This window comes from Rhinolophus sinicus, chromosome 8, assembly GCF_057876585.1.
Source record: "Rhinolophus sinicus isolate RSI-liver-muscle chromosome 8, RSI-T2T, whole genome shotgun sequence".
Classification (NCBI taxonomy): domain Eukaryota; kingdom Metazoa; phylum Chordata; class Mammalia; order Chiroptera; family Rhinolophidae; genus Rhinolophus; species Rhinolophus sinicus.
In genome coordinates, this window is record NC_142508.1 from 66,882,887 (window position 1) to 66,897,548 (window position 14,662).

Genomic DNA, 14,662 nt, shown 5'->3' on the forward strand with positions numbered 1-14,662 from the left:
TAACCTCCTCTCCAGAATTCCTCCCTGATTAATCTCAGGAAGGTCTCTCAACCTCACGGACCCTCAGTATTTTTGTCTCTAAAATGGGGGTGATGACAGTACCTACCTTCAGGGGATTATCGTGAGGATTGGGTAAGATGATGTTTTTAAACTACAAAGTGTCCCAAAAGCTTTAGTGCAGTTTTAAGCTTTAATCACTTCAGCAGCATAAATGCTAGAAACTCACCAACTGCGTCGTTTGAACGTTGAAGTATTTCCATTTTTAAAAAGCATGTCATAGTTTTGCGAATTTATACATTTTTAATTTCAATTTTTATTGCAGTCAGTATTTGTTGTGCTTAGCCAGAGGGTCTTAGAAAAAGGGAAAACTTAAAAAGACTTATTTTTAAAAACTCACAAAAGTGAATAAATGCAAAAGAAATTTAGACAACCTTTCAAGTGAGTTTTTGTGTATTTATAGCATGTATAGCTCTGAAGTCGTTAAAGCTTACAACAGCACTAAGACTTAGGAAGTGCTGTACAAAGAGCAGCCCTTCTGTTTATATCGTTGTGGTAATTGTCACCATCCCTCAGTCAAAGCCGTCATGTAGGAAATCCTGCTTTGATAGCAGGCCCCAGAGACCCGGAAACTGTGTCCTGTTTCTCACTCCCTTGGCGCTGGTCTTGGGCCACAGGAGTGATGGAAAGACACTGAGGAGTGAGGAAGGAAGTATAATAGCATGGTGACCATAGCCAAACACTTCAGAAAGGTGGGTCACAGCAGGTTGTAATAAATAAAGCAGAAGTGAAGGGTGTTGGTTAGAAAGGGAGAGATTTTAGAGTAGGTGATGCTGAAGGTCAGGATTAACGGGAGTCGTGGTTTGTGGTGTCCTGAGCTCTGTGCACCTTCTGAAGATCTGAGGAAAGCTATGAGAGACCCACTCCTCGGCAAACCTGACCGCCACACAGAGTTTGCCTCTTGTGGTACAGAGTTCACAGAACTTCTAAAGCCCATCCAGGACCCCAGCAAAAGCTGATGGAGTCAGGGCAGGGAGAGGGTGCTGGGGAATGCTGGACAGGGGGCTCGGGGGCCTTTCCTTGGAGCCCTCACGTCCTTCTCTGTCTTATTCAAGGCTACTCTTTTTTTTCCACAAGGACTGCCTCCATTTTACAGGTAGAGAAACTAAGGCACGGGCTGGGGTTATGGGCTCCTCTGCTTGTTTCCCTTAGTGGAGGTAGGAAGGCGGCCGAGGTCTTGTGAGTTGTCTGGTTTAATTAGCCTCTGAGTTCCCGCTCTTTCCTCTTAGGTGTCACAGTGACATTAAATTACAGGATTCAAACATATAATTTCCCAAACTTAAATATGATTTATCTTAATATGACTTTGTACCAGGTCACTTTATCATGCACAGTGTCAGAGACCAGATCTATTATTCACAGGGACGATTACTGAATCAGAGACCCTGGAGCCAGGAGAGACCTTGAGAGGTCGGCTGCCCCGACGTCTGGGCAGCGCACACCCCATGCTGGCTGCCTGTGGGTGGGCAGCTGGGTTTACATGGGAACAGAAGAGGAGAGGCCCGACACGCCGAAACTTCACATCATGCCTTGGCTCCAGCTTAGAGCCTTGTTGCTTTAACTCACCTTCTCAGTTGAAGAGACTATGAGTATATTGTGCCCCTTAGACCTACGCTGTCCTACCTCGGATCCCCGGGGTTCTGCTTGGCCAGTAACCAAGCCAGGCTGTGCTTTAGAAACATGCTTTAGAGCCATAGTATCTTAGAGCAGGAAGATGGCTGGTATAGGATATAATTCATTCATTTATCAGTGCATTGATTCAGTCATTTAACAGTTTACAGAGGCCTGAACTTTCTGTGTTGATGGAGAAACAACAGCTAAGAGAGAAGTGATGTGCCCAGGGGTAGTGGCAGAGCTTGGATTCCAACCTGAGCCTCCAGGTCCCTGGCCCAGGTCTCTTTGTCCTGTGACCAGCTGCCAACCAGCTGACATGTGCTCTTTGAAGGTAGCAGTGGGGGAGGTAGATGGCTGATGTTTATCTCCGTGATGAATGGAATTCCGGTTGGCAACTTGATCTTCAGCCTTTGCAGCTCTGGGAAGACAGAGGATGATCAAAAGAATATAGTTTTCTAATGAAAGACACCTTTGGAAACCTAATATTCCACTCTGTCAGCTTCATGAGTCAGGGGAGGAGGGAAGAAAAAGATCTGTTGTGCGCAAGCCTGCCGTTGACAAGTTGATCTAAGTGTGTGCTAGCTGTGCAGCCTCTCCATGTGCCCACCCGAACCCCAAACGGTGCTGAAGAAACCCCAATGCAGAGACGTGGACTAGCACAGTGGTTGTGAGGTCTGGCTCTGGACTCAGGCCGCTGGAGCGCAAGCCCCGAAGGGCAGCTTGACCGCTTGCTAGCCATGTGACCGGCCAGGCAGAGACTCAGAAACACTCACTGTCTTGGTTGCCTGCTCCGTACGACCTGGGGAGTTGAACTTAGCTCCTTAGGTTGTTGAGAGGGTGAAAGGAGACAAGGAGTATAAAACACGGTGTGTGGAACTGGGTGGAATCCTCCATAATGCTGGCTTTTGTTACTCACACCATGCCTGCTTTTCCAGAGTCTGAAACAGACGGAGCTGGTTGCATGTGGGCACAACCTTCCTGGGGTGGAATTTGCCTTGCTATCTGGTGAGGGCAGACACGTGCTCCTGAACTAACGTGGAGGGGTGGGTGTAGAGGCCATGGCCCCTTTTGTCTCAGCGAACCCCTTCCTCTTGCAACCCAGGTTATTAACCCATAAAATGGAGGAAGGAAGCCCCTGTATTGTATTTTCCCTGTTCCCAGTTTCGGAGTGAGGGAGGTTTCCTGTGTGTCAGGAGTCGTGCAGACACTGGGGACGTTACAGTGGCTTCGACCCAGATGTGACACTCTGGACTCAACTGAGACAGATGCTCATTTTCCATCTGGACACACATGTGGACGAACTGCGGCTGGGAGGCCAGGAGGGGTGGGGGGCACCGGGGGCTGAGGGGCGCAGGTGTGAGAGGGCCATCCTGCAGGTCCTGGTCAGGGGGTTTCAGCGAGGAGGTGACATTTGAGCTGATCCTGGAAGCGTGAGGAGGCAATTCTGAGGTTTCAGTTTGCTTTGACGAAGACAGCAAAGTCCTTGGGGAAACTGAATGTATGGTGGCTCAGTTGTGAGAAGGGTCTTGGCAGACTCAGGGAAGAGGGATGCATTGATGTGTCAGGGAGTGTGTGTGTGTGTGTGTGTGTGTGTGTGTGTGAGAGAGAGAGAGAGAGAGAGAGAGAGAGAGAGAGAGAGAGACACAGAGAGAGACACAGAGAGAGACAAAGAGAGAGAGAGACAAAGAGAGAGAGAGACAGAGAGAGAGACAGAGAGAGAGGGAGAGGGAGAGGGAGAGAGAGAGAGAGAGAGAGAGAGAGAGAGAGAGAGAGAGAGAGAGAGATGCTTGGTCAATGCAGCAAGATGGGGAGGAAGCCTGGGTGGAGACGGGGCTGGCATTGCGCAGGTGACAGGCTTGGTATTTACTACCTGGAATCAACCCGTCACTGCGGAAGAAACAGCTGATCCATCCTGGGAGCAGGGGGGTTTCTGGAGGGTGTGCTGCTTAAGTTGGGAGCTTGTAGGCCTGGAGGATGGCTGAGTCAGGCCAAGGAAGAGCAAGTCAGAATCCCAGAACTTGCAGAGGCCCGAGGGAGAAGGACACACAGAAGCAGATGGCCTTGACGCCTTCAGCTTTGAGTCCAGGGCGAGAATGGGAGGGGAGTGGTAGGAGATAACGTGTAGGCTCAGGCTAGCACCTGAACTGCTTATAAGGCCAAATCACTCAGGGCCTTCGAAGCGGTTCAGGTGCTAGGCTCCAAGAGAGGTCACGGGCAGGGGGCTGATGTGACCAGGATTTTGTCTCCAAGACCCCTGCCCCCTACCCGCAGCTGACTCAAAGCTGCCTGAGCTCAGGGCTTGAGTTCTCCTCTCTGCACCTGCCGGCAGCACATTGCCAGGTCTGGTTGCTTGGCCCTTGACTGGGCAGTCTGTTTACCTGGGCCTACAGGACGCCAGCCATCACGTAGAGTTTTAAACGCTCGCAGAGCCCCTCGCTGGCCTAATGCAGATGTGTGGCTCGTTACGGGGAATTCATTCTATACTGTAAGAGTATGATATTACCCAATGTTTATGGATGGCCGAGTCTAAAATATCCATTTTGAAGTCCACTGAAGGATGAAATTCCTTGTTACTTTCATAGATTCTCTTGTCTTCCTTTCCCCCTGTGGAAGAACATGAAGTATTGGTATTTTTAGCTCCGAGCCGGATCATTTTTCTAATCATGCCTGAGTAAGAAGGAAGGGCATTTTAGGGAGGAGATGGGTGGTTTGATGAAGACAGCCCCAGGCTGGACGGGCCCCCACAAGCAGCCCCCTTCCCAACCAAGGTCTCTATTTGTCATGTTTCAACCACATGTGGAAGGTGAGAGCTGCAGCCCAAAACGTCTCAACAACTGTCAATGACATTCATTCTCACCAGGACTGCAGACTTAAACGCTGGCCTAGCCTAGACACCCACCCACGAGGGAAGTAGGGCCAGATCGCTGTCCGCGGTCAGTGCGTCAGTGTTTGTGGGGATTCTGTAAAATATCCTAATGCCCCGTAATTCTGGATGGAATTGCTTGTAACTCTCCTAACTGCTCCTCTGTCCTGGGTCTGTCACGATTCCCCACTGCTCAGCAGGTTCTGCCTTCTCCTTTTGTGCCAGACAAGCCTTTGCTGCTGGATCCAGGTAGAATTTTCCACCCCCTGCCTTTACCTCCAGCACAGCCCCTGCCGTGCATCGTGGCGTTTGTGCATTACGTGCCACTGTCTTTGTTTTTGCCAACTTTTGGATCTTCTGGCACCAGTATTACCTGGCACCAAAAATGCACGCTGAATGAATGAACACACGAGTGAACCAACTCAGAAGCATTTCCATGGATAACCCCGCGCCCCCAGTGCTGTGAAGACGTTAGTCAGCCCACATCAGTCATCACCTTTCGCCCACGTGTACATCCCTCTGCGGTGTACTCGGAATTTCACCTGTGTCATCTCACTTAGTGATGATATCATTTGTAATGATAATATACCCACTCTGTGTGGCAGGGCTTGGAACTGTCTGTCGCGTGGGGGTGGAACATACAGTCTGGGTAGAAGGCAGCCAGTTAGAGGGTAGGTGTGTGGCCGAGTGCCAGGACGGGGAGAATGCAGGACGCTATGGGAGCCCAGGACAGAGTTTCTCACCCATTTTGGAGATTCTAGGGGGGGTCCTCAAGGACGTGTGTTTTACACAGAGACCTGAAGTTGCAGGTAGGAGCTGGCCAGGCCGAAGGCAGGCAGGAGTGTTCCAGGCCTGAGGGCATATGCAGAAAGGAACGGAGACTGGGCATAACTCTGGAGGAAACCAGGGCTGGAGGCTGCAGCTTCTTTGATCTGGGTGGTTATGGCAGACCCAGCTGTGTCTGCCTTACCTCTGGGCGCCTTTCCCTGCCTTGGCCTGGTGATGGATGGCCAGAGGAAGCCCCTCTGCTCTGAGGGATGAGGTGCCAGCTCAGGCAGCACCCTGCGTGCCTACTCACGAAGCTTCAGGTGGCATCCTGGAGGGATGTCCTATTCAGTGAGTCAGCCGAATTTCCTTCTTTCCTGTCACCCCTTCAGAATGTTGTCCAGGCAGCAAGCCAGGCCACTGTGAACTTCCAGGGGTGCCCCTGGAGCCCCCCCCAGGCATTCTGGCATTATGGGGCATTTAGGAGGCAGGCACATGTGGCTGAATGTCCCTTGCCATTGATGCAGACTTCGGCCTGTCACAACTTCTCTGAGGCCTTCATCTCCCTTAGACTGGGAATAATGTACCCACTTCTTTGGCTTGTTTTGAGGGTGAAATACAATAGATGCTTTACACTGCCATTACTTTTCCTTCCTTTCCATTGCAGAACACCCCAGAACTTGTGTCCCACTCATTCAACTCCAGATAATTATAGTGCAGCACACAGTGTCAGCACCGTGCCTTCATTTGGCCATATTGTATCCTCGGGCCATATTATAATACCCATTTTACAGATGAGGCAAGTGAGGCTCAGAGAGGTAGTTATTTGCACAGAGTCCCAAACTAGTAAGCTGGGAACGAAGCCCGGGCCTTCTGCTCCTTGATAACTCCTGGCACTTTGGTGGCTCCGTGGGCAGCAGCTGGCAGAGGCCTCTGCTCCTTCCAGTCCTTTTTTTTATTTTTTATTAAATTTATTGGGGTGACAATTGTTAGTAAAATTACATAGATTTCAGGTGTACAATTCTGTATTACATCATCTATAAATCCCATTGTGTGTTCATCACCCAGAGTCAGTTCTCCTTCCCCAGTCCTTTTTTAATAGGATGCAGTTAGCAGCTGACCACTGACATTGGGTGAAACACACAGTTGTATATAACCACGGTAGGAAAACAGGAGTGCAGTTCTGGACCCCACATCCTGACAAAGCTCATTCTCTCCCCAGGTGCCCGTTACATTTGGAGGAACACGTGCGGCTCCTCAGATGCAAGCCCGCGTGTCGGAGTCAGTGAACAGGTATGGTTGGTTGTTGATTACTTCAAACACAGCCGCAGGACCCAGGACCATATGACGCCGGCAACTCCGTTCCCTTTGGGGAAAGGATGCAGTACTCTTCCGAGGGAAATCCCAGGGTGGTCTGGATCAAAGCCGGGTGGTCCTGCGTGTATTTTCCAGAGAGAGGACTCTGCAGGAGTGCAGACTTCCATTCAAGGCCTGCAAATGCAGGTGTGCTCCTACTCATCTCATTTCATTATCCCTCAACACCTCCTGGGGAGACGGTGTAGATGAGCGGGCTGAGCCTCCAGGGGGCTAATGACTTTGCTCTAAGTTACACAGATAGTAAGTGCTGGAGTCTAGATTCAAACTGAGGTCTGTCTGGACTCAGACCTACACGTGTCTGCCTGTTTCCTGCTGGGCGGCGGCGTAGGGGGCGCATTGTGTACATGGCTGGGATGGAAGCAGGAGCCGTGGGCTGGATGGCTGCCAAGGTGCTTTCAAAGTCTAGAGCCCGCACTGATGATGGGCCAGGTGTCTGAGGCTCGCTCTACCTCTCTCTCACTGCAGCCGCAGCACCAGCCTGGTCACTGGGTGCTGGGTGGTGGTGCTCAGGCGAGCGGTGGGCCCTGGGAGGTCTCTGCAGTGACCTGCAGGCTGCTGGGCAAATGCAGGAGGCGACAGCTGTCAGATGTGGACAGGGAGCCGAGGCGGCAAACAGGGACGCACGAGCGAGGCCGGTGTGCACGAGAGCAGTGCATCTCCCACAGAGGGGACAGTGATGACGAGGAGATGGAGAGCTTCATCTCAGGGCGCAGCTATCCCAGCCCTCTGTATGGGGCATAGGGTGGAATGAAGCAAGAGCTGAGTTCTTAGGGGGAAGCCTGCGGTCAGGGCCCACCTGCAGGGCCTGAGATCAGACAAGCCAGGAGGTCGACCCTCTGTGAGAGGCCAGCTCTTCCATGGGCCGGGCAGAGCCTCTCTGTGGGGTCTATCAGCCCCAGCTGTGAGGACGGGAGGCAGCAGAGTGTCACCCGCTCACCATCTTTCTACTGAGTTTGATTTCTCCCCACGTCCTGCAGAGCAGGTAGCTGCTGACTTCTTTGTAGACACCCCACTTCAGGGCTGGACACTGCGAGGACTGAAGCCCCATTAGTGCTTCTGGGAGAGTGTCCCCTGAGGGACAGGGAAGGGGAGGGAAGGAGGAAGGTGAGCCAACCCTTCCCACTGCCTGGCTGAGCACTGCTCAGGCTTCCTGCTGTGAAGAAGAAAGGCTCTGTCAGCCTTTTCATAAAGGGCTCTGGCTTTTCCCAGCACATTGCAGAATGACGCAGCGACTCTGTCCTGAGGAAGAGAAATACACAGAAATAAGAGCATTGGGGTTAAGTGGGAAGGAGAGTGGCAAGGAAGGAGAAGCAAAGGGAATGACAGACCCCACTGGGGCCTGAGCACCTGCTGCCCAAGCCATCGTGGAGCCGGCTCAACACTCACGGTTCGAGGCAGAACCCATTTCTGAGCCATGCAAGACACAGGCACGCTATCCTTACAGGCCACAAATAACCACGTGGCATGTGGCCCTGCATGGTGAGGGAAGGGATGGGCAGCAGGTGAGCTCCGGTCTGGATGGAGGGCTCTGTGGAAGGGGTAGCACTGAGCCTGGTCTGGTTTTCCCTCATAAAAGGGGTTTCCCTCCCATCTCAGGCATGCCCTCCTGCCTGGTGCTGGCCCCTTGCGTTACCACTCCAGGATCGTCCTCCTCTGACCACCCTTCTATTTCTTGAGGCTTGAGTGTCTCAATATCTTCTCTCCCTCTCTCCCCAAATCACTCCCCCTACAACTTACAAAAGTGCTCATCTCAACCCATGTTCAACCACAGAGACCACCTCTGCAACCTCCAAGCCTTGGGTCCGCCTACCGCGCTTTGAGACTACCTTCCTCTGCCCCACTCCCTTCCTGATCAGGCATCATAGGAGAACGACCTGCATTCATTTGCCCCATCATATTCCATTCTATTTACATGTTCCTATCACATCTACTATCCCAACATGACAGAAATAGCTTTCTAAAAATATCAGGGGACCCCTTGAAGGTACATGCTAACGACTCATCACTTCGCATCCTACTTGAGAGCACTAGAGCCGTTGACTATTACTTTCTGCTCCAAACCCCTTTCCGCTTTGAATCTGGTGACACCTATCTCTGCTGGTCCTTCTGCTTCTCTGTTCATCCCCTTGGGTGTTCGTGATCGCCAAGGTTTCTCCCTCATTCCTCTTGCCTCACTATCTGTATTCTGCTCAAGCAATCTCTTGGCACTTTGTGGCTTCATCTACCATCTACCTACACACATTGATGCCAAAATATCTTCCTGCTGAGCTCCTCAGGGACCTGCACATTGATGTGTGGCTGCAAGGGAACAGAAGCAATGCTTTTGGTGAGCCAGGATTAGGGACGGAGAGGCTGGGTGTTTCAGAAAGATAGATTGATACGGGAATTAAATGAATTGTTATGAGTATAAGCAAAACAATAGTCTTTTGATTCAGTTTAAATAGGAAGCAGAATTAAATTTGAAACTCATGGCCATAGAGTTTTATTTGCTCCATTCCTAGCCTATTGTGGGAGCTTAATAAATGTCAGCCGAATCTATTGTGGATGAGTTAGTCGTGCATATGTCCTTTATTTTTTTCCCCTACTAGATGAAGTTATGAGAGTACATCTCTTATAGTTCTAAGATTTTGAAAAAGGATGAAGAGAAAAACATGATTTATCGAATGACTAGGAGAATAAATGGATGAGATAATTAATTAACAGAAAGGAATTGAGATGTTGCCGCTTCCAGCTACTCATCTGTTGGTATTGTCTTCTTTATGGTTATTCACGCTATAGTGTTCCAGTTTTGCTTTTTTGTTCACCCTGGCGGGCACTCTTAATTCTCAATTTAAATGACACTAACACTGCTTGGGATGAGTAAGTTTGGTCTATTTGAAACTTAAAAGTTAGTTGACAAAAAAAAAAAAAAAGAAAGAAAAGGTAGTTTAATATAGAATCTCATTTGTCTCCAACGAGGTCAAGAAGATACCTTTCAGTTTATAAGCCCAATTGGGAGCATCTAAAGATTTCAAGGTCAATGAAGTGTGGAACCAAGCTGAAACGCCAAAATCATTTTTGAAATGCGTACTTTTTTACAAAAAAAGAAAACCCCGATATTTAATTGACATATAACATTATATTAGTTTTAGGTATACAACATAATGTTTTGATATTTGAATGTATTGCAAAATGATCACCACAATAAGTCTAGTTAGCATCCACCACTAGAGTCACACTTTTTTTGTGTGATGAGAACTTTTTAAGATCTACTCTCTTAGCAACTTTTAAATATACAGTACCGTCATATTAACTGTAATTAACATGCTGTACATTAAATCCCCATACTTATTTACTTGATAACTGTAAGTTTGTACATTTTCACCCCCTTTACCCATTTCACCCAACATTCATCCCCCACCCCTGGCAACCACCAATCTGTTCTCTGTATTTATGTGTTTGGTTGTTTTTAGATTTCCACATGAAAGTGTGATCATATGGTATTTGTCTTTGCCTGACTTAATTCACTTAGCATAACACCCTCATAATGGACCTTAGGTTCCATTCATGTTGTTGCAAATGACAAGATTTCATTTTTATGGCTGAATAATATTCCCTTATGTATGTATGTATGTGTGTGTGTGTGTGTGTATAGGCATATATGTGTGTATATAGTCCATACATACATATATCACATTTTTGTTATCCATTCATCTATCGATGGACACTTAGTTGCTTCCATATCTTGTCTATTGCAAATAATGCTGCATTGAACATGGTACATATATCTTTTCAAGTTCATATTTTCTATTTTCTTCAGATAAATACCCAGAAGTGGAATTGCTGGGTTATAAGGTAGTTCTACTTTTAATTTTTTGAGGAACCTCTGTACTGTTTTCCATAGTGGCTGCCCCAATTTACATTCCCACCAACATTGCACAAGGATTCCCTTTTCTCCACATCCTTGCCAACAGTATTTTTTTTTTTAATTTTATTATTTTTTTGGTCTTTGTGGTAATAGCCATTCTGACAGGTGTGAGGTGATATCTCATAGTGATTTTGATTTGCATTTCCCTGATGATCAGTGATTTTGAGCACCTTTTCATGTACCTGTTGGCCATCTGTATGTTGTCCTTGGAAAAATCTCTGTTCATATCCTCTGTTCATTTTTCAATCGGATTCTTTTTGTTTCCTATTGAGTTGTATGAGTTGTTTATATATTAAATATTTTGCATGTGAAATGCTTATCTTATCAGATATATGATTTGCAAATATTTTCTCTCATTTGATCGGTTGCGTTTTCATTTTGTTGATGGTTTCATTGGATGGGCAGAAGCTTTTTAGTTTGATGTAGTCCCCCTTATTTATTTTTGCTTTTATTGCTTTTGCTTTCAGTGTCAAATCCAAAAAAAAATTATCATCTCTAAGACTGATGTCGACAAGCTTACCATCTATTTTCTTTTCAGAGTTCAATGGTTTTAGGTTCAAGGCTTTAATCTATTTTGAGTTAGTTTTTATGGGGTAAATCCAGTTTCATTCTTTTGCATGTGGCTGTCCAGTTTTCACAGCACCATTTATGAAAGAGACTGTCCTTTTCCCATTGTATATTCTTGGCTCCTTTGTTGTAAATTAGTTATATATCGTCATATATGCATGGGTTTATTTCTGGGCTTTCTATTCTGTTCCATTAATCTATGTGTCTGCTTTTATGCAGTGCCATACTGTTATGATTATTATAGCTTTGTAATATAGTTACAAATCGGGGAGCATGGTGCCTTCAGCTTTGTACATCTTCCTTCCTCAAGATTGCTTTAGCTATTTGGGGTGTTTTGTGGTTCCATAAAAATTTTAAAATTGTTTGTTCTATTTGTGTGAAAAATGCCATTGGAATTTTGATAGGGATTGCATTGAACCTGTAAAGTGCTTTGGGGAGTATGGACAGTTTAACAATATTAATTAAATCTGCCAGTCCATGGGCATGGACTATCTTTCCTTTATAGCATTTGTATCTTCTTCAATTCCTTTCATCAATGTCTTATAGTTTTCAGGGTACAGGTCTCTCACCTCCTTAATTAAAGTTATTTGTATATAATTGTTTTTGATGCAATTGTAAATGAGAATGTTTTCTCTTTCTAATAGTTTGTTATGAGTGTATAGAAATGGATTTGAATTTTGTATGTTGATATTGTATCCTGCGACTTTACTGAATTTCTTTATTAGTTCTAACAGTTTTGTTGGTGGGGTCTATAGAGTTTTCTTTGTATATTATGCCATCCGCAAATAGTGACAGTTTTACTTCTTCCTTTCTGATCTGGATGCCTTTTATTTCTTTTTCTTGCCTAATTTCTCTGGCTAGAGCTTCCAATACTGTGTTGAATACAAGTGCTGAGAAGGGGCCTCCTTGTCTCATTCCTAATCTTAGAGGAAAAGCTTTTAGGTTTTCTTTATGGAGTATAATGTTAGCTGTAGCCCAGATTTTAAAAGTTGTATTTTTAATTGCGGCAAATTACACATAATAAAAAAATTTCTATCTTAACCACTTTAAATATAAATTTCAATGGTATTAAGTACGTTCACATTTTATGTAACCATCACCACCGTCCGTCTTTAGTACTCTTTTCATGTTGCAAAACAGAAACTGTCTACCCATTAAACAACAACTTTCTATTTCCCCCTCATCCTCAGCCCCTGGCAACCACCATTCTACTTTCTGTGTCTGTGTGTTTGACTACTCTGTTTATCTCCTATAAGTGGAATCAGACATTATTTATCTTTTAACGAAAGCCTTGTTTTACTTAGCATAATGCCCTCAAGATTCATCCATGGTGTAACGTGTCAGAATTTCCTGCCTTTTTCTGGCTGAATAATATTCTATGGTATGTATATACTATGCACCCAGATTTTAAGTGAGGAGCTTCAAGTTGAAACTTGGTTTGAAGTTTTCTTTTGTCTTCTAAATGTGAGTCTCTTAGCTTAAAGGAGTTTTACTGGTGATAAACATGCAAGTTTAAAAGTAGATTCCAAAAACCACACCAATCTTAATGGTCTTTATGTTCACTGAGTTTATTTTCAGTTCTTTCTCCCTCAGGGTTCAGTACAGTCTTTTCTTTTAATTAGGCTAAAGGGAACAGAGGAAGAGATGGATGTCTGGACTGACTTGAGTTGAAAGCAGGGCACCATACCCTGGAGTCTGTTGTAATGATGTCAATGAGAAGCAAATCAAGTTATTCTATAGGGAAAATAGAAAAATAGAGTCAGAGCATGAGGTCACTGGGTTCTGACATCACACCACCCACAGAGAAGACTCCGGTAGTTTTGGCCTGGTCTTCCTTATATGTGAAGAATGCTGGAGACTGTGCTAGGTTTTTGTATTTCCTGAGCTCATGGCATGCAGATGGGAAGGAAAAACTCAAACGACACCTTACCTTGCAAGCCCTTTACCAAGAGCTGGATCAGAACCATGCCTCTGATATATGGCTGTTTGGAAGAGAATGTATTGTGTCCCAATTTCTATTTTATGGTGCCTCTTTGTTCTCACAGTGCTACTGTTCTACAAAAGAACATTTGTAGAAATGCTGGATGCAGTAGGAAGCTTTGAAATGAGAAAAATGGAGATTCTATAAGCCTATTTGGAAATCAAGATTTTGCCCAAAAGTTTATTTTGAAAGAGCTTAAATTGCTATTTCCTTGCTCTTGGCATACTCTCTCTCTCTCTCTCTCTCTCTCTCTCTCTCTCTCTCTCTCTCTCTCTCTCTCCCTCTCTCCCTCTTGCTCTCTGTCTCTCTCCCCTTCCCCTCCTCCCTCTCTCTCACACATGCTCACATATGTGCCACATGGGGAAAATGACTCTTGACTCTTTTACCGTTTTCCATTGAAAGCGTGACCTGTGCCCGCTGGCTCTCCGGAGACCTTTCAGGTTTGTCTCCTGAAACCACTGTGAGTAGCTTAATTACCATTTCTCACTTTAACCTCAAAAAGTTTGTTCACAAAGCCTAAGGTGCAGGGGCCAAAGAAAGCCAGTTCAGAGGCAGAGCCATGAGGATTGTGGCAGGAATATAAATGGGTATTTTTTTCTTGTCTTAAGGGTTTTAAAGGTTATCAAGTTCCCTTTCAAATGGAAAGCAGAAATACCAGAGACTACAGTTGTTGAAGGAAAGTTGACTAAAAGTTTAAAGTTGGTCAAGAGGTTTAGAGAGGAAGCCATTCTCAGCATACTGAAAAGGCACAGTCTGAACTCAGCCAGAAAAGCGAGATTTGGGGTTCAAATTCCAACCCCTTCCAGGGTCTAATGAACTTGAGCAAATCATTTACTCTCTCTGGACTTCAGTGGAGAGAAGCTCCATTTGGTTTCAGGGAAACCTGGATTTACTGAAGTGCTATCACTCTCTAGCTGTGTAACCTTGGCTGTGATGCTTAGCCATCTCTCTTCAGCGTCCTATCTCAAAGTGGAGTTTATAAAGCCCCCTCATTTGGGTAGGCTTTTGTGAGCCAAGCTGTTAGCTCACTCAAGGCAGGTGAATGCCATTCCCAGATACTGCCCATGATGGTGATAACGATAACTAAATGGTACTTGATGAAAATTAGAGTGTCCTCCCTGTGCTTTTCTTGCGTAGTGAGTGCCGTGGCCATTTTTGAAAGGTGACTCCCCTAACAAAGCCCAACTCCATCCACATATGGCTCAACATTTTGGCTTTTTTTTTTTTATCATAGATGTGCAGGGCTGCACCGTTTGGAAACTGTTCTGATTTCCTTGAGAGTGTGTTTATTTACCCAACATGTGTTGTTATATTTTCTCAGAGTGCACGTCCGTCTTCTGCATTTCAAGGGAGAAGAGCCATTACACCTAATGAGAACTCCTTTCCAGCTCATGTGCCACTTAGAATGTTCAAGAGTGTGCCTGAGTTTTAACCTTTCAATGCATCTTTGTAATGCCTTGTCACCCTTAAAAAATGAGATGTCAGCTTCCCGCTGAAAGGAATAGACACTGATTTTCAACCTGAAAACCAC

General features: G+C 46.0%; 1 long non-coding RNA gene across 2 annotated transcripts in view; it reads left to right on the top strand.

The window, feature by feature from the left end:
* The window catches only part of LOC141567688 (uncharacterized), a 398,636-nt gene that overhangs the window by 351,835 nt on the left and 32,139 nt on the right, over window positions 1–14,662 (top strand). For both annotated transcript variants that reach the window (XR_016022066.1, XR_012490509.2), the window contains one exon: window positions 6,522–6,592. This is a non-coding gene — a long non-coding RNA (uncharacterized LOC141567688). The remainder of the gene's footprint in view (window positions 1–6,521; window positions 6,593–14,662) is intronic.